The following is a 20803-nucleotide window of genomic DNA, read 5'->3' on the forward strand; positions in this document are numbered from 1 at the left end:
CAGAGCCACAAACTGAGAGTTAAGAAGGAAAAGTGTGAATTTTCAAGTCATCCACAAGTTACCTTGGTCATATAATTGACAAAGATGGTTTACACAAAGAGCCAAAGAAAATTAGGCAGCACGGTAGCATTGTGGATAGCACAATCGCTTCACTGCTCCAGGGTCCCAGGTTCGATTCCGGCTTGGGTCACTGTCTGTGCGGAGTCTGCACATCCTCCCCATGTGTGCGTGGGTTTCCTCCGGGTACTCCGGTTTCCTCCCACAGTCCAAAGATGTGCAGGTTAGGTGGATTGGCCATGCTAAATTGCCCTTAGTGTCCAAAATTGCCCTTGGTGTTGGGTGGGGTTACTGGGTTATGGGGATAGGGTGGAGGTGTTAACCTTGGGTAGGATGCTCTTTCCAAGAGCTGGTGCAGACTCTATGGGCCGAATGGCCTCCTTCTGCATTGTAAATTCTATATAAAATGTCAGCAAACTACATCCTCAAAATGTGGCTCAATTAAGGTTGTTTGTTAGGATCGATCAATTATTATGGTAAATTAATGCCAAATTTAGCAACACGATTGAAGCCTTTACACACATTACTGTGTGCCAAACAGGCATGGCACTGGTCAGAAGAATGTGAGAATGTACACACTGAAGTGAAAGAAACTTTACTGAAGTCAGAGATGTTTGGTCATTATAATTCTAAGATGAATTTGCAACTTGCTTGCAATGCCTCACCCTGTGGGGTGGTGCAGTCGTCTCTCACATTATGCCTTCAGGAGACAAATGATTAATAGCATTTGCTTCATATACTCTGACTAGGGCAGAGATAAATTACACTCAACTCGAAAAATAAGCTTTGAGCATCATTTTCAGTGTAAGAAGGTTCCACCATTACCTTTTTGGGCGCATTTATCCTTTTGATGGATCATCAACCCTTGACTAAAATCTTTGGGCCGTATAGAGGTATACTTTCTTTGACAGCTAGTAAATTGCAAAGATGGTCATTGATATTGTCGGCACACGCTAGTATCACAAGTCAGAGCAGAACGCGAATGCTGTTACTTTATCGTGACTGCCGATGCAAGGCACGCATGACCCAGAAGAAAGTTTGCCAATATTCTGTATTTCTTGCTCGTGGATAGTGTATCTGTGACTTCATCTCAATTTCAAAGATTTGCAAGAACTGAACCAGTGATGAGGAAGGTGAGGGACTTGGTCCTAAAAGGAATGCTGTCATAAAAGGATGTCCATAGGAAAGTTCCAGACCTCAAACCCTACATCACGCCAAGAGTTGAGTTGACAGTACAGAATGGCATTCTATTGTTGGGAATCCATGTGATTATTCCTCCATGCTGGCGTAGTAGGACCCTTGATCACTGCTTGAGGAATATCCTGGCGTGGTAAGGATGAATGAATAAGCACACAGTTATTTTTTCTGGCCAGGATTAGCTGCTCAACTTGAAGAGAATGTTGTACAATACCAATCTTATGCAAAACTAAGGAACACACCACCATTACAGCCATTACATTCGTGGGAATGGCCCACACCATCATGGCAGTGAATCCCCATCGATTATGTTGGTCCACTGGAGGTTCACAACTTCTTAGTATTGTGGACTCACACTCAAAATGGCCAGAAGTCGTGTTAATGAAGTCAACAACAACTGAGAAGACCATTGAAAAAGTAGTATTCTCAAGATTTGGAACCCTGGAGCAGATTGTCAGTGATAATGATATGCAGTTTACTTTGAAGAACTTTGAGGACTACTTGAAAAGGAATGGTGTATACTAGTATTGAGTCAGCTCCATACCATCCAGCAAGGAATAGATTGGCTGAATGTTTTGTGCAATTGAAGACTAGATAACATTATCGAGAAGAGTAAGCAAACTTCTAATATCTTATTGGAACACTGTATATGCTACCACACACAGTTCACTAGCAATGCTGTTATCAAGTTGAAACCATGAAGACCATGAAGGCTATCTGTTGCAAAATGTTGATACAACTTTATCGAATGCTGCACAATTGTTAACCTTCGCTCGGTGAAGCAGAGGCACTAACATTAATAAAAAGTTTATGTCCCTCTGATTCAGAGAAGAATGCAAAATGCAGGAAGCTATTTTTTGATGGAACTAGAAAAAATGAAATCACTTTAAAAGGGAAAGTGAAGATCGTCATTCAGACTTCCAATGTTATTTATGACACAATAATGGTACAATTGCAGAGTAGAAGTAAATCTCTGAAGAAAACTGTTGATTTATTTTGTGTGCTTTCTGACTAAAGTTGGGTGAAAATGCTAAAAGCCACTGCAGTAATAAATTAAATGAATTCTACCAGGAGGACATAGACAGAAACCTTTTGAAGATGGTGAAACAATTCATCCTTTTCATCGATAATGATAAGCTCTGTGCGTCAAGATCACTGGTTGATTTCGACAGACTTGTAATGTGATGGTTTGTAGGCAACCTTTTCAAATGTGGAAACCATCCTGAAAACATGTTTAACCATAACTGTCGCAAATGATTCTGGTGAACGTCCCTTTACTGTATTAAAAATAATTTAAAATTATTTGCTAGGTATGATGAATCAGAAACATTTAACAAGTTCAGCATTATTGACGATTGAAAAACGTAATAGATGCTTTTGTAAAGAAAAAGTTAGCGAAATTGTCATGCCAACAAGTGAAGAAGCAAAAACACCTTAAAAATCTGTCCCTCTTCCTAATCTCTTGTTTAAATTCTGTTTTTCAAGAGGGGCCATTGCTGCTCTGATATAATAGCTACAGCTGGTCACATGCTGGTAGTTCTAACCACCATCGCTCTCAAGACCGACCTGAAGTATGTCTCTAGGACAAAGGGCGGAATCCTGCCATACAAAGTCATTGATATTGACCTTGGGATCACTGCACACTCCATTGGCATGAATTTATGGTAATGACTTATTTTATTTTATGAGAGGAAGTAACTTCATTCTGTCTTGCACTGGCCTGTGTTGCAGTGATGTCATCATCTGATTTTTCATTCTCGTTGCTCATCACCAAGTTCCATGTTTGCTCACCTGAAGACACACGGCGCAATATTGACCATATTTACCATCAATCTGACGAGAGGTAAGCAACTATTCATACAGGAGCATTTTTACAAGTGAAGAAGCACAAAAACAGTGATCAATTTGTGTATTTTTGTGGCTTCTGCCTTTGCGTTCTGCGGGGTGCAGGGTGGGTGCGGGTATGAGGGTGATTGGGGGGGGGAGGGGGGGGGGGGGAGGGGGGGGGGACCTGAAATGAAAGTGCGCATTGGGCCCCACAAACTATAAACCCGCCTCTGCAACTGGGGCACTATTCTACCACCATCATCAATGGCCCACCTAAGGCAAGCTGTGCCTCAAATCTTCTTTCTCCAAATGACTGTCTTCTGGGCTTCTATCTTTGCTCTCCCATTATTCAGGTGTCCAAACGTGTCTTTATTTTCCTCTGTCCTCTCATTATTTTACTTCCATCCACCCTTTTATCATCTTTTGGAATACCTCATTCACTCTTAGCATATGCCCAATCCAATTCATTTATCTTTTCCTAATAACCTCGATCATATACAGTAGTGCAATTAACGGTTCCTGAATCTGTGCTAATAACATTCATGTATTCTGCAGACAGGATGCTACAAAAATATTCTCTATTATTATCCCATTGTAAGCCTCATAATACCAATACAATGGGCCAGGCTTTTACTGATAAGGTCAGGTACTGAACATTGCTGCAGTTTGGACCATTACTGAAAAACAGATTCATCAAAAAGTTGTCATATTTGCTATTCACTGTTTACATTGAAACACCCCCATGTTTTGCAATACACTCTTAAATTGTTTTTAATTATGAACTTAAATATACAAATTCCATTAAGCACAGGCTTGTTTCGAATTGCACAGTTTAAATTGTGGCATGACAGCTTCATTAATTCAAATCACAGATGTTTGTTTGTGCTCCTAGCGAGAATGTGTGTGTGTGTGGTGTGTGTGGCAAATGACAATGACAATCACAGTTTTGATCATGAATTTTCAAACCAGGATTGTGTTTTTCTCCACAGTGAAATACAGCTACCTGTTTTGTCTTTAAAGCTTCCAAAAGTCTATTGTATTTACATTGTTGCCTTTTCTTACCCTTTATGTGAACCATAAGCTGTTTCTTATATTAACCAAATGACCACACAACCAGTATGTTAGCTCAAAAACAGTTTATTAATTACACAAGACTTGTATCTCTATGCAATAATACACGTGGTTCCGTACTAAACTACACCTAACGATTGAGATGACCTTTACTTAACTTCGAGTGACTGGTACTTGATGCACCATCGATTGCACGTGAGGCGAGTGATTTACCAATGTCAGGCTTTAATTAACTAGAACACAGCCTGGCGATCGTCTACAGTGGAAAGGGACGATCGTCAGGCTTCTGAGCATTTATACCTCGTTGATAGAGGCGTGGTTAACTCAGCCTCTCGGCCAATCGGTCGAGAGGCACATGACCGACCAGGGCCAATAGTAGGCCGACGTTCTGGCCCAATGGCAGACGAGTATGCAGATCATATCATCACAGTACTGTCCGAGATAAGGCCGTTATCTGGGTTCATGTGGTCGGTTGGAAGTTGTTGGGTTTGTCTCAGCTGGGCTCGTCCTTCAGGAATGGTCACTGGTCCTTGAATTTGGTTGTTCTGCTGCAGATGGTCGCGCACAGGCCGGTCCCAAAAGAGTCAGATCTCTAGTGCACAGGGCTTTTTATCCTTTGTCTCTTACGCACCCTTTTGGGTGGTCCTTACTCCAGGTCCAATGGATCGATAGGGTTTTAAATCATCCTCATCAATCTCAGCCATTTAGGCGGTGGATACCTCGATAGCTGGGCGGGTCCCAGCTATCATTGTCTCAGGCACGTAGGCCTTGCCAAAATAGGGTGGTGGTGCGGTTAGTCTGCTACTGTTGTAACTCCTTATTTCAAACTCTATTGTCCTTGGGGAAATGATGATCGACTCTTAATGGATGCAAGTTTCAGCCAAGTCTGGTTTCTTTGCACAATACACAGAGGCTGTGTACCTGTCTGTGTCCCAAATTGACCACAATTCCCATGGTCCTTTGCAGGTGGCCATTTTACATGGCTACATTCCGTCCCCTTGATCCTGAACGTGAAGCGTGGTGGTTCACAGTCTTCATCCCGTAGTCTACCTTATTAAGGCGGCCACTGGTCAGTCAGTTCAGGTCCAATCTACTCTGTCCTAAATGTATTACACAATTTTACCTAATTCATTAATATTACATACATTCATTAAAACAATTCACTATAACTGGCTATGTTATATCCAAATTAAATTCATATAAATTAATTAAACCTAAATTCATACTAAACGGTTGGTTGCTAACTAAACTTTCTATGCTACACTCATGCTGCTGTTTTTACCTAAAGAACTTATCGATAACACAAAATCTACAAAACTTAAATTGCAGCACCACATTCTTTCTTCTTATCACATTTCATCAGTACAGAGAGAAAGGGTCCATTTAGCAGTGGTTATCACTGCGGTTTTGTACATTCTTAGTAGAGTTCTATTGGATTTTAAAGAACTGTGTATATAGGGGCCGGGAGGCTTTTGTCTTCCATTTACGGAGTTTGAATGTGAGGACTACACAATACATTACTGCAATCAGGAGGAGGGTCTATGTTATGTATGAGAGTGGGTTCCATTTTGCGATGCCTTCCCACCAGGTGGGGGTTTCGGTCTCTATCTCTAACAGTTGTGGTGTGCTATCCTGACTGGAGGTGGTCTGTGGAGTGGTGTCTCTCGGGGCTGGCTGAGGTCCTACTCTAATTATGTGTATTGCCAAGTTATCTTTAATGGATGTCCCGGGGCAATTTTGTCCAATTCTTATTATGTTCCCTGCAATTTTATTTAAACATTCAATTTCGGGGCACCCTTAATTAGTAAGTTCCCACCAATCTTCTGTTCCAGTTGTTCTAATGTAACATTCTGATGTGGACCCGTTGGGTTTTCTGTAAATTGTCTGTTGGCTATTGCACCCAAATATGATGCTTGTGTTCTTACGCACCCATAGGGTGCCACTCTCACATTCCCCTGCATCTTGGGGATGGTACCACAGACTGCGGGCTGTGGAAAGTCTTCGGTATCTTGTGCTTGGAGTCCGGTTAGTGCGGCAATTATCCAGACGGTGATCATGGCGTCTGGGTTTGTCCTGCGGTGTCTGGTTTCCGTGTAATCCTAGGGAATCAAGCATAGTATCATGTCAGTATCATTGGTTAATATATGTCTGCCTGTTAGTCTCTCTCTCTCTTAGTTCCAATTTCCCTTTATGATTGTCACCATGTGTGACTCCCCCATTTAAAAAAAAAATTGGAGAGGTACTAATGCAAGTGTCTCAGTTCAAGTATTCAAGTGTCTCACAGCTTGTATGGTCGATGTGTGGAGTGGGTGGATGCTTTCTTCGACCATTCTCAATCTTTACCAACAACCATGGGAGGTTGAGGCTTTGCTGAATTTCAGGGAGGCCAGTTTTATAGAGTTTCGTCCCAGGGTCTCAGAGGTAGCAGCAGTGATCAGCAATCATTGTCTTTTAAGTGTAAATAGCATTTGGAAGTGACCCGAAAGGGTCTGAATGAACAGTAGATGAAAGATTTGGAGCGGAAACGAAGATTCAAGACTTGCCCAAAGCAGCAAAGGGTGTAGTAAACCATTCCAGAGAGCATGATGTGAAACGTGGGGTGCGTATGGTCCGCTGCAGGAGAAGAATCCACAGGTAGGGCAGGGGTTAGTGCCATTACTCCACTACCCAAGCCTGATACCGGTTAATTTTTGGACCCTTAGGCAGGGCGGGGATCAGTGCCAGGACTCCCTACCTGGGTGACCGGGATGAACAGGAAGAATTTGTAGGCATATTGTAGCGCCTTCAACCGCCATTGGTCAGTAGACCCTGTCTGACGGTTGAATCAGAGGAGTAATTAAGATGGCATAACCGAGTGTCGGGCCGACATACATTAAAACCTTGTGTTGATGAGAAGAGGAGGTTAAAAATAAGAAGACGGGCAGGCTCCATCAGAAATGTGCACACCTTAATTCTTAGGCAGTGTCTGCTTCTCATCATCTGGACACCTCAAATATTTGCGTGCATCAGTTCCGTTAAATCATTTCCCAGAAGGGGCTCATCGTTTAAATCATCGCCTTCTCCTGGTTGCCAGACTCGTGTCTGCAGATTCCCGGCGGTAGCCACATAGGCCTGTGGGTGGTCCGATTCGTCATGTCTTACCAACCTGTAGGAATTGTCACGGTGCCAAAAGGGAGTATCGGAGTTGTCGTGTGGCGGTCGGTAGTCGGGAAGTGGAAGCAACGTTGCTGGGAGCGTGCATAGGAAGGGTCATTGGGAGGGTACAGTCGGACAAGGGGTTGAGAAAATCCATGGCAGAGTTCCAGGAGCTAGGGTAGCTGATGGCGGGGAGGTCACTAGGGATGGTAGTCAAATCCGGGAGGCTCATTGAGAGTCAAGTTCGAGGTTGAAACCTGTGATTATGGGCGAAGTTGAGGGGAGAGTGTCGTCCTGAGGGGGGAGGGTTTGAGTGGGCGTTGGGCTGAGTAGTCAGTGGGCAGAGAGTCATCCTCTCCCATTGTCAAGGTTAAGTGGTGGGCGTGGCTACGTTGTGATCCATAGACTTTGAGTTGGTTGATGTGGAACCAACCAGTCATACCGTTAGGGTACGCTATTTTGTACACGGAGGGGCTTACTTTGTCTGCAATGGAGTAGGGGCCTACGAATTTAGGGGCTAGGAAGGAGCATAACTTCATGCCCGACGGCATACTCTATGGGGTGAACCTTTTTGTCAAAGTTGGCTTTACTCTGCTATTTCCTAGCGCCTAGTTGACAGCAGCAGCTAGCTGTGCCACTTTAATGTTTTCTGTGACCTGTTGAACTGCTTTTTCGTGGTTACTGCGGGATTTTCCAAATCGAGCCCTAATAAATATTCAATGCCTTTCATGGGTCTCCCTATCATAAGGGTTTGGGGGTGAAACCTGTGGAACTGGAAACTGTTCCTAATAATTATAAGAGCAAAGTACTGTGTCCCAAGTGGAATTACTCTGCTGTACCGTCTTCCGAATGGTCATTTTTAAAGTGCGATTCATGCGCTCTACTATGCCGCTGGACTGGGGGTGGTAGGCTATGTGGAATTTCTGTTTGATACCGAAAATGGTCATAACGTTTTGCATTACCCTGCTGATGAAGTGGGAACCTTGATCTGACTCAATGCTGCTTAGAAGACCCAAGTGCGTAAAGATCTGTTGGGTCAAAATTTTAGCGGTGGCCTTTGCCGTGTTTGAACGTGTGGGGAATGCTTCGACCCATTTTGTGAATGTGTCAATGACGACTAGCACGTACTTGAAACTGTTTCTGCAGGGGGGAGGGGACCAATATAATCGATTTGCAGATTTGTCCAGGGGCCTTCTACAGGTTGGGTGTGCCTGAATTGTCCCTTCTTTGAGTAATGTTCTGGATTGTTCTGGGCGCAAATGAGGCAATTCTCAACATGTGTGACATCGCTTTTCAATTTGGGCCACCAGCACAAGGGTCTTAAATCGGCAATGGTTGTGTCTATTCCCTGATGTCCGTGTCCATCATGGAAGTGACCAGTGCATGATCAGCTTAGCTAAGGCGACTTCCGGTTGCGGCTATGACCAGCTAAGTCGCACGTTTGGCTGCTCCTGCTACAAAGGTGTTTTCGGGCCGATTGGAGGGCCCCAACGGCGCTGTAAGGACAAATCCCGGTGGGGGAAGGCTCCTTGAAGAGAACCAGACCAACTTTATGGTCGGTACCCGGAGTGGGGTGGTAAAGAAAGCAACAGCAGCTCCCAAAAAAAAGCGGGGGAAGAAGACCAAAATGGCGGCCGGTGGAGCACCCGAGGAATGGAGGAAATGGGCGGAGGAGCAGCAGGCCGCTCTCCTGCGCTTCTTTACGGAGCTGAAAATGGAGCTCTTGGAGTCAATGAATGCGACGACCACCAGGCTGATGGGAGCCCAGGCGACCCAAGAGGCGTCGATTCGGGAGCTGCAACAGGAGATGACTGTGAGGGAGGAGGAGGCCACGGTCCTCGTGGGAAAGGTAGAGGTGCACGAGGCACTCCACCTGAAATGGCAGAGCCGTTTTGAGGAGCTGGATACCCGAATGAGGCGGAAGAACCTGAGGATCTTGGGCCTGGCAGAAGGCCTGGAGGGGTCAGACCTCCCGGGATATGTAGCAGAAATGCTGAGCTCCCTGATGGGGGCAGGGGCCGTCCCTTCGCCCCTGGAGCTGGAAGAGGCCTACAGGGTCATGGCTAGGAGGCCAAGAGCAAATGAGCCCCCGAGGGCGGTGCTGGTGCGGTTCCAGCGACTCAGCGACCGTGAGAGAGTGCTGGAGTGGGCCAAGAGGGAAAGGAGCAGCAAGTGGGAGAATTCGACGGTGAGGGTCTACCAGGACTGGAGTGCGGAGGTGGCAAAGCGGCGGGCCCGGTACAACCGGACGAAGGCGGTGCTACATGCAAAACGGATCAGGTTCGGAATGCTGCAGCCAGCGCGCTTGTGGGTCACCTACAGGAACCAACACCACTATTTTGAGTCCCCAGAGGAGGCGTGGGCCTTTGTACAGGAAGAGAAACTGGACTCGAATTAGACCCAGGGGATACTTGGAGGCCGTAGCCGCTCGGGTACTTTCAGCTGAATTCTTTGTTTGGATTTTGAACTCTTGCTGTGGTTTTTCTTCTGATGTTTTTTCCCCCTTTGCCAACTTCCCTTAGTTATTGTTATTGTGGTTATTTATGGTTATTTATGGTTATTTATGCTGTTTGGTAGAGGGCGACTGTTAAGTACATTGTTATTTGTTATTTATCTGTTATTTATAATGTTAAGTTGGGGAGGTGGGACGGGGGGGAGAGCAGATCGGGGATATGGGCTCCTAGGGGGGGTTCTTTTACAGGCATGGACGGGGACGGGGGTGGAACTGAAGATGGCGGGGTGGGGTGTGGCAGGGCGAAAGCGCGGGCTTTCCTCTGTTTTCCCGCGCGCGGGGCAGAGGAGGGGGGAGGGGAGGAGTGCGGGGCGTGGCTAGCAATGGCGACCTTTCCCGCGCTGGAGCGGGGCCAGGGAGGAGTGGCAAGGGGGGGGGAGGCCCCCCCCCCGAGCCGGGGGGAGTCGGAGTGGGGCAGGAGCAGCCGGGTCAGCGTGAACCAGCTGACTTACGGGAGTACGATGGAGGGTACATCGCGGCTAGGAGGGGTCCTAGCCTGGGGGGGGGGGGAGGGGGGTTAGGGAGGGACACCGGGTTGCTGCTGAAAAGACCAGAAACGGGAAGTGGAGGACTGGAGAGGTGGGGGGAGGGGGACATCGCCATGGGGAGCGGGTCAGAAGGGGAGGGTCGACCCGGGGCGAGCAGGGAACAGGACATGGCTAATCGGCAGGGGAAGGGGGCGGGTCGTCCCGCGACCCGGCTGATCACTTGGAACGTGAGGGGGTTGAATGGGCCGGTCAAGAGATCAAGGGTATTCTCACACCTGAAGGGACTGAAGGCTGATGTAGCAATGTTACAGGAGACCCATTTGAAGGTAGTGGACCAGGTTCGCCTGAGAAGGGGGTGGGTGGGACAGGTGTTCCACTCTGGATTGGACGCAAAGAACCGGGGGGTGGCGATTCTGGTGGGAAAGAGGGTGTCGTTCGTGGCGGAGGAGGTGGTGGCGGATAAGGAGGGTAGGTATGTGATGGTGAAGGGTAAGCTGCAGGGGGAGAAAGTGGTGATGGTCAACGTATATGCCCCGAACTGGGATGACGCGGGTTTTATGAGGCGCCTATTGGGCCTCATTCCGGGACTGGAGGCAGGGGGCTTGATCATGGGGGGGGACTTTAACACAGTGCTGGACCCCGGGCTAGACAGATCGAGCGCAAGGACCAATAGGAGGCCGGCAGCGGCAGAAGTGCTGAGGGGGTACATGGAGCAGATGGGAGGAGTAGACCCATGGAGGTTTGGTAGGCCGAGGGCGAGGGAGTATTCCTTTTTCTCCCACGTCCATAGAGTGTACTCCAGAATCGATTTCTTCGTGTTGAGCAGGGGGCTGATCCCGAGGGTACGGGAAGCTGAGTACTCGGCCATTGCGATCTCTGATCATGCACCGCATTGGGTGGATGTGGAAATGGGGGAGGCGCGGGACCAGCGCCCGCTGTGGCGGCTGGATGTGGGGCTGTTAGCGGACGACGAGGTGTGTAAAAGGGTCCGGAAGAGCATTGAGAGCTATCTGGACTTGAATGACACGGGTGAGGTGCAGGTGGGGATGGTCTGGGAGGCCCTGAAGGCAGTGATCAGGGGAGAGCTGATCTCCATAAGGGCGCATAGAGAAAGAAAGGAGAGGCAGGAGAGGGAGAGGCTGGTGGGGGAGCTATTGGAAGTGGATAGGAGATATGCGGAGGCACCAGAGGAGGGGCTGCTGGAAGAACGGCGCAGCCTGCAGGTCAAGTTCGACCTGCTGACCACCAGGAAGGCAGAGACGCAGTGGAGAAGGGCACAGGGCGCGGTCTATGAGTATGGGGAAAAGGCGAGCAGGATGCTGGCACACCAGCTTCGCAAACGAGATGCGGCTAGGGAGATTGGGGGAGTGAAGGAGAGGGGCGGGAAGGTAGTGCAGAAGGGGCAAGAAGTGAACGGGGTCTTCAGGGATTTTTACAAGGAGTTGTATCGGTCTGAGCCGCCGACAAGGAGAGGGGGAATGGAGGACTTCCTAAACAAATTGAGGTTCCCAAGGGTCCAGGAGGGGCTGGTAGAAGGGCTGGGGGCGCCAATAGGGCTAGAGGAGCTAGTCAAGGGAATAGGTCAGATGCAAGCGGGGAAGGCGCCGGGGCCAGATGGGTTCCCGGTGGAATTCTATAAGAAAAATGTGGACTTGGTGGGACCGGTACTGGTACGAGCCTTTAATGAGGCGCGAGAGGGGGGGGTTCTGCCCCCGACAATGTCGCAGGCTCTGATCTCCCTGATATTGAAGCGGGATAAAGACCCCGTGCAGTGCGGGTCCTACAGGCCTATCTCGCTTCTGAGCGTGGATGCCAAGTTGCTGGCAAAGATCCTGGCAGCTAGAATAGAGGATTGTGTGCCAGGGGTAATCCATGAGGACCAGACGGGGTTCGTGAAGGGGCGGCAGCTCAACACGAACGTGCGGAGATTGCTGAATGTAATTATGATGCCGGCAGTGGAGGGGGAGGCTGAGATAGTGGTAGCGCTGGACGCGGAGAAGGCATTCGATAGGGTGGAGTGGGAGTACCTGTGGGAGACGTTGAAACGGTTTGGGTTTGGGGAAGGGTTTATTAAGTGGGTGAAGTTGCTCTACTCGGCCCCGACGGCGAGTGTAGTGACAAACGGGAGGAGGTCGGAGTATTTCGGGCTCCACCGAGGGACCAGGCAGGGATGTCCCCTATCCCCCCTACTTTTCGCACTGGCGATTGAACCGTTGGCGATGGCACTGAGGGGTTCAGGGGGGTGGAGAGGACTGACTAGGGGAGGGGAGGAACATCGAGTATCGCTGTATGCGGATGATCTACTGCTGTACGTGGCAGACCCAGAAGGGGGAATGCCGGAGATAATGGAACTATTAGCAGAGTTTGGGGACTTTTCGGGGTACAAATTAAATTTGGGCAAAAGCGAGGTTTTTGTGATACACCCGGGGGACCAGGGAGAGGGTATTGGGAGACTCCCCTTCAAGCGAGCAGGAAAGAGCTTTAGGTACTTAGGGGTGCAGGTGGCAAGGAACTGGGGGACCCTCCACAAGTTGAACTTTTCCAGGCTGGTGGAACAGATGGAGGAGGAGTTTAAGAGGTGGGACATGGTACCGTTGTCGCTGGCGGGGAGGGTGCAGTCAATCAAAATGACGGTCCTCCCAAGGTTCTTGTTTTTATTTCAGTGCTTGCCCATCTTCCTCCCTAGGGCCTTCTTCAAAAAGGTGACGAGTAGCATCATGAGCTACGTGTGGGCGCATGGCACCCCAAGGGTGAGGAGGGTCTTTTTGGAGCGGAGTAGGGACAGTGGAGGGCTGGCACTGCCCAATCTCTCGGGGTACTACTGGGCGGCAAATGTGTCAATGGTGCGCAAGTGGATGATGGAAGGGGAGGGGGCAGCTTGGAAACGAATGGAGAGGGCGTCCTGTGGCAACACAAGCCTGGGGGCCCTAGTAACGGCACCATGGCCGCTCCCCCCCACGAGGTACACCACGAGCCCGGTGGTGGCGGCCACCCTCAAGATATGGGGGCAGTGGAGGCGACATAGGGGTGAAATGGGAGGTCTGTTGGCGGCGCCAATAAGAGGGAACCATAGATTCATCCCGGGGAACATCGACGGGGGATTTCAGAGCTGGTACAGGGTGGGCATACGGCAGCTGAAGGACCTGTTTATAGAGGGGAGGTTTGCGAGCCTGGGAGGGCTGGAGGAGAAGTTTGAGCTCCCCCCGGGAAACATGTTCAGATATTTACAAGTGAAGGCATTTGCTAGGCGGCAGGTGGAGGGGTTTCCCCTGCTCCCCAGTAAGGGGGCGAGTGATAGGGTGCTCTCGGGGGTCTGGGTCGGAGGGGGGAAGATATCAGACATCTACAAGATAATGCAGGAGGCGGAAGCAGCATCGGGGGAGGAGCTGAAAGCCAAGTGGGAAGGGGAGCTGGGAGAGCAGATAGAAGACGGGACGTGGGCGGATGCACTGGAGAAGGTCAACTCTTCCTCCTCGTGTGCGAGACTGAGCCTCATTCAATTTAAGGTGCTGCATAGAGCTCACATGACGGGGACAAGGATGAGCCGGTTCTTTGGGGGTGAGGACAGGTGTGTCAGATGTCTGGGAAGCCCAGCGAACCATGTGCATATGTTCTGGGCATGTCCGGTGCTGGAAGGGTTCTGGAAGGGGGTGGCAAGGACGGTGTCGAAGGTGGTGGGGTCCAGGGTCAAACCAGGATGGGGGCTTGCGATCTTTGGGGTCGGGGTAGAACCGGGGGTACAGGAGGCTAGGGAGGCCGGAATACTGGCCTTTGCGTCCCTAGTGGCTCGACGAAGGATATTAATTCAATGGAAGGACGCGAGGCCTCCAAGCGTTGAAACTTGGATTAACGATATGGCTAGCTATATTCAGCTAGAAAGGATCAAATTTGCCCTGAGAGGGTCGGTACAGGGATTCGCCAGGCGGTGGCAACCTTTCCTTGACTTTTTAGATCAGAGATAGACGTTCGGGGTCGTGGCAGCAGCAACCCGGGGGGGGGGGGGGGGGGGGGGGGGGGGGGGGCAGCAAGGGTCGTGGGGGGACACGCACGACTGTAACGCGGGCAAGCCTGCTCGCTGCTCATGTCTGAAACTGTAGGCTGCCTTGGTTGTTAAGGTCGCCTGGGGGGGGGGGGGGGGGGGGGGGGGGGGGACTGGTGCGCGCGATGAGGGCGGGCGAGGGAGGGACATTTGCCTAGAGGGATTGTGTTGTAAATAATTTAAAAATTAGTAGGGGTAAATGTCTGTATGGAAAAACTCTTTCAATAAAAATTATTTAAAAAAAAAAAAAAAAAGCTTAGCTAAGGCGTCGGCCTTGCGATTACCGGGTGGGGAGGTGCAGTGATGGCTCTTTACTTTGATGATGCCATATGTGCAGCCGGTGGCTTCTTTAAGAATATGTTTCAGGAGAGGGTTGGAGGGTAGGGGTTTTCTGTCGGCGGATACAAATCCTCGAGATTCCCATAGGGGAAGGAATTCTGTTAGACTGTTGCAAACATACAAGCTGTCGGAGTGTATGTCCGCTGGCATTGGAAAGGAGTCTGGATGATCAATTACATAAGCTATGGCTGCCCAGTTCGACTGCGTGCGAACCCAAGTGGCCGGGTAATTTTAAAGATGCCTCTTCTGGTGGGCGTCCCTGTGAGTCCTCATCCACATCCTGTGATTCTTTTTTTTTTAAATTTAGGTTAGCCAATTATTTTTTCCAATTAAGGGGCAATTTAGCGTGGCCAATCCACCTACTCTGCGCATTTTTGGGTTGTGGGGGCGAAACCCACGCAGACACGGGGAGAATGTGCAAACTCCACACGGACAGTGACCCAGAGCCGGGATCGAACCTGGGGCCTCAGCGCCGTGAGGCGGTTGTGCTAACCACTAGGCCACCGTGCTGCCCTCATCCTGTGATTCTTACTCCATCCTCAACAGTGGAGGAGTCACCTACATAGATTTTTACTGTGTCCACTGTGTCTTAGGAACTTTGTGTCTCACCGTTTACACATAGTTGTAATGATTTGGGAACAAAGGATCCTGTGGGGTGTGTGGCTGCAATTATCTGGCATTCGTGTGGGGTCCCTGCATATTGTAAATTGTCTGCTAAGAACGTGTGGGTCTTGGTGCATTTCACAGAAATATCCCTGCCTTGTAATAAGAGTGTCCAGCGAGCTGCTCTGACCTGGCGAACTGAACCATCCTTTAGATTGCCATCTAACAACATTTGAGTGGGGGTGTGCTTGGTTAATATTGTGACTGGGTTGAGGCCTGTAATGTAAGCAAAGTACTGGACTGCCCAGAAGACTGCAAGCAAGTGTCGTTCAAAGGCAGAAAATTCTTTCTACGGGGTCTAAAACTCTAGAGGCATAGGCTACCGGTCCTAATAGGTCGTGGCATTCCTGGAGGAGCACTGCTGAGAGGGTTAGGTTGGTGGTTGCTGCTTCTATGGCGTAGAGTAAGGCGAGGTCGGGAACTTGTAAAGCGGGAGCTGTACCTAGGGTGAGTTTTAAATTGTCTATGGTATCTGTGTGCTGGGGAAGCCAATTCCATGGGGTGTTCTTTTTTAGAAGCGGGGAGGCCTTGGTGGCAAAACTATCAAAATAATTTCTGAAGTATCCCACTGATCCTAGAAATGAGTGGCATGCACTTACATTACGGGGCAGGGGCAAGTTCACAATGGAGTCAATTTGTTTTTGTTCAATTTCACATTTGCCATGTGTAATAGTGGTGCCTAAATAAAGTACTTTTCCCTCAATATCCGTGCCTTTTTTGGGGTTCACTTTACATCCAATGGACTGGAGCAGGGTTAGTAATTTGGCCAATAGAGCCACGTGCTCTTCCCTGGTATTGGTTTGCAGGAGTAGGTCGCCTACATACTGAATTAGGCATTCAGGGCGGGAGAATTTGGAAAGACCAGCAGCTAGCTGTCTGTGGAACATGGAGGGGAAATTATGGAAGCCTTGGGGGAGACACGTCCACGTGTACTGTTGTCCTTGAAAAGTGAATGCGAATTTATACTGGCAAACTCGATCTAGGGGAATGGACCAAAAACCATAGCTGATATCCAGCACGGTGAAATACTTCGCTTGCACTCCCTGCATAAGCATGGACGCAGGACTTGTGGCAACAGTGGGTGCTGTTAAAGAGATAACTTTGTTTAGTTTGCGGTAGTCAATGGTGAGTCGCCATGAACTGTCTAGTTTCTTTACGGGCCAAATCGGGGCATTATTAGTGGAAGCTAAGGGTCGAATCACTCCCTGTTTTAACAGACTGTTAGTTACCTTTAACATTTTGCCCTCAGCCTGCTGTGGAAATCCATACTGTTTCTGTGGCTTGGGGTCGGGACCTGAGATCATAATCGTACCTGGAATGTGTCCGCTGTCATGCTTGTGTTGGGCAAACGCACCTTTGTGTGTGGCTAATACCCGTCTAATGGTGTCGACTGTGCTAATTGCTGAAGGGTTAAACCAATAGTCCCCTCCTGAGCAAATCCTGTTTTCAGAATCTCCCACTGAGAGCGTGGCGGGGCTCTAGCTGTCTTGGAAATTCGCCAGCCACACATGTTTACGGGGTCGAAGGAGAGGTTATGTGAATTCATAAAGTCTATGCCAATGATGTGTTCTGCAGTCGGGGATAGAACAACAGGGTGGGTAGTGGCTACGTTTCCTATTTGGGCGGATATTGGGGCTGTGATGTATCCCTCTTGCATGTGGCCTGTGAATCCACTGAGTGTGATGGTATCTGTGGTGGGCCAGGGTGTTTTTTGGAATAGGTTTGCGGAGTTTAGTGTGGTTCAGGATCCTCCTGTGTCCCAAAGAAAACCAACTGCTTGTCCCCGGACTGTGCCTGTGACTACCAGTCTTCCGTCGTTATCCCAGTGCATGTCACAGACCCATGTTGGAGACTCTGGATACCTTCAATCTAGGGAGTTATAAGCGAGGTTATCTGAACGGGCGTTTACGTTATGCATGGGCGAGCGTTGCCTTCTAGATGTCACGGCTAGCGATCATGGTCTGGCCTACTGTTTCTGGGTGGGGGGGTTGGGCTTTTGGGGTCATTGGTGGTGTGGGGGATTTTGTCTGAAATCGTGGGCAAAATGTCCTACTTGTCCACAATTGTAACATGTACCTTGTGGTACGTGGGCTGGGGCTTGTGCTCTGGGGTACTGTTCTCGAGAATAATGTTCCTCTCTTCTGCCCTCATTTATTCATGCGGGTTCCTGGCTAGTTCTGACTGGGTACATTGTGGCTTCTACTCCGTTCTGGTCCATCTGATCCTGAAGTGACTGTTTCCATGCCCTGGATGGGCGTCTAAGTACCCAAATCTCGTTATGCGTTGTATCTGCCGGGTCATAATTCGCGCAAGCCCTTTTACCTGCTTCAGTGGCATGTGAAACTAATGTACGGGACCATTTAGTGGTGTCTTCCTCATCGAGGTGAGCACGGTCTACTGCCTTGAAATGTATCCAGAGGCCACCAGCAAAGGCGGTCGGATGTTCCCCTTATTTTTGCCTGCATTTGTTCAAACCCTTTGCCGGATCCCCTTTGTTGTATCCAGTAGCATCTAATATTGCGGCCTTCATTTCCCCTAGAGTTCCTCCTCCTACGTTTTGGGGATCTGGTCAAGCTGACCTTACCGACTGGCTGAGGCTCAATTCAACTTCCTTCCTCTCAGCTAATCCATACATAACCTTTTGTTGGCGTATCATCTCAAAGAAGCTATGCGGGTCTGCAGTGGGCTGAAATGGAGTAATTTTACTGCAAGCGTCCCTTAACTGAGTTACCGAAAGTGGGGTGGTGTAGGTGATATCTGGACCTGCCTGATCCCTTATCCTTCTTTCCTTGGTGACCAGATTCATGGGTGTCGGGGCAGCTGTGGGGGTTGGTGTGACCCGTGCAACGGTGCCTTTCTTTTTGGGATGTGTTCCTTTAACATACATTTGCACGTTTTCAGTTAACTCTTCCCAATCTGCCATCTCTTCCTCATCTGTCTCGTCTGTCCCGAAGGTACACATAAAACCATTCTGAACTGAAAGTAACGACTGGAGCTTATCTATCTTCCGCTGGCATTTAACGTGGTCAACGGTGCTCTGTCTTTGTTCTTTAGTGGACTGGTGGAGCGCTCTTAAAGCTGCCTGTAAATCGGCGCATTTCTTTGTTAATTGGATGACCTGGTGTTCAGTCTCCTCTCTTAGCAAGACTGCGCGGTGTGTGTCTTGATAGGCCTTGTCATACTGGGTCTGGAAGCTGCTGAGGGTTACTATGCAAGACTGGTGGGCGCGTTTAACATCGGCGATTTCTCTGTCTTTAGCGGCTAACTTCTTCTGGAGTTCATCAACAATGTTCTACTTTCTATACGGTTTCCCTCATTCTCTTCCTCCTTCTCGACTAACTGTCTGTGGAGCGTCTCGATGACCTCATCGGTGCCTCACAACTGTGCCAAACAGTACACTATTGCCATTGGCTTTCTGAACTTAACTGCATTTTTCTTATATGCCTTACATAAATCCTACCACCAAGTCTGTCCGATCTTTCCTCTACCTGTGTCGGTGTTTGCACAAACATTCGACCAAAGGGGCCATCCTTTCCCCTTTAAATACTTTCTCAACACATCCTCCCAGATGGGGCACTGCTCTGATTTGTCGGCTACTGCGACCTCGGATTCTGCTGCGGATTCATCATCTTCTCTATCATCTGCGCTGCCATCTCTTCTCTACATAAAATTTGGAACAGGGGGAAATAAGGAGTCGATCGAACAACAGGTACAGCTTATGGCTATATTCCGGTTCACAATCTCTCTATTTCTGCATGCAAGTCTGACAAGTTTACCTTGCCCTTCCCTGTTAGTTACGCATGCGGTTAGTCCACACTTCCGAAATTCAGTTATTTGGTCAATATGGAACTTACTCTTGTAGTTTGTTCTCTTTCCTCCAATTTAATTCAAAGTTGTGGGATCCCTCGGAGTAGCAAAGTCACTTCTAATCGAGATCCCATCAGAGTCGCCAATATATGTTGCCTTTTCTTACCCTTTATGTGAACCACAAGCTGATTCTTATATTGACCTAATGACCACATAACCAGTATGTTAGCTTAAAAACAGTTTATTAATTACACAAGTCTTGTATCTCTATGCAATAATACACGCGGTTCTGTACTAAACTACACCTAATGACTAAGATGATCTTGACTTAATTTCGAGTGACCGGCACTATGCAAGATAAGGCCTTTATCCAGGTTCACGTGGTCAAAGAAACAAAGACAAAGAAAATTACAGCACAGGAACAGGCCCTTTGGCCCTCCCAGCCTGCGCCGATCCAGATCCTTTATCTAAACCTGTCTCCTATTTTCCAAGGTCTACTTCCCTCTGTTCCCGCCCGTTCATATACCTGTCTAGATGCCTCTTAAATGATGCTATCGTGCCCGCCTCTACCACCTCCGCTGGTAAAGCGTTACAGGCACCCACCACCCTCTGCGTAAAAAAACTTTCCACGCACATCTCCCTTAAACTTTCCCCCTCTCACCTTGAAATCGTGACCCCTTGTAACACACCCCCACTCTTGTAAAAAGCTTGTTGCTATCCACCCTGTCCATACCTCTCATAATTTTGTAGACCTAAATCAGGTCCCCCCTCAACCTCCATCTTTCCAATGAAAACAATCCTAATCTACTCAACCTTTCTTCATAGCTAGCACCCTCCATATCAGGCAACATCCTGGTGAACCTCCTCTGCACCCTCTCCAACGCATCCACATCCTTCTGGTAATGTGGCGACCAGAACTGCACGCAGTATTCAAAATGTGGCCTAACCAAAGTCCTACACAACTGTAACATGACCTGCCGACTCTTGTACTCAATACCTCGTCTGATGAAGGCAAGCATGCTGTATGCCTTCTTGACCACTCTATCAACCTGCGTTGCCACCTTCAGGGTACAATGGACCTGAACTCCCAGATCTCTCTGTACATCAATTTTCCCCAGGACCTTTCCATTGACCATATAGTCCGCTCTTGAATTTGATCTTCCAAAATGCATCACCTCGCATTTGCCTGGATTGAACTCCGTCTGCCATTTCTCTACCCAACTCTCCAATCTATCTATATTTTGCTGTATTCTCTGACAGTCCTCCTTGCTATCTGCAACTCCACCAATCTTAGTATCATCTGCAAACTTGCTAATCAGACCACCTATACCTTCCTCCAGGTCATTTATGTAGATCACAAACAACAGTGGTCCGAGCACGGATGCCTATGGAACACCACTAGTCACCCTTCTCCATTTTGAGAAACACCCTTCCACCACTATTCTCTGTCTCCTGTTACCCAGCCACTTCTTTATCCATCTAGCTAGTACACCCTGAACCCCATATGACTTCGCTTTTTCCATCAACCTGCCATGGGAAACCTTATCAAACGCCTTACTAAAGTCCATGTATATGACATCTACAGCCCTTCCCTCATCAATTAACTTTGTCACTTCCTCAAAGAATTCTATTAGGTTTGTAAGACATGACCTTCCCTGCACAAAACCA

The sequence above is a fragment of the Scyliorhinus canicula genome, chromosome 20 (genome assembly GCF_902713615.1).
Source record: "Scyliorhinus canicula chromosome 20, sScyCan1.1, whole genome shotgun sequence".
NCBI classification, from domain to species: domain Eukaryota; kingdom Metazoa; phylum Chordata; class Chondrichthyes; order Carcharhiniformes; family Scyliorhinidae; genus Scyliorhinus; species Scyliorhinus canicula.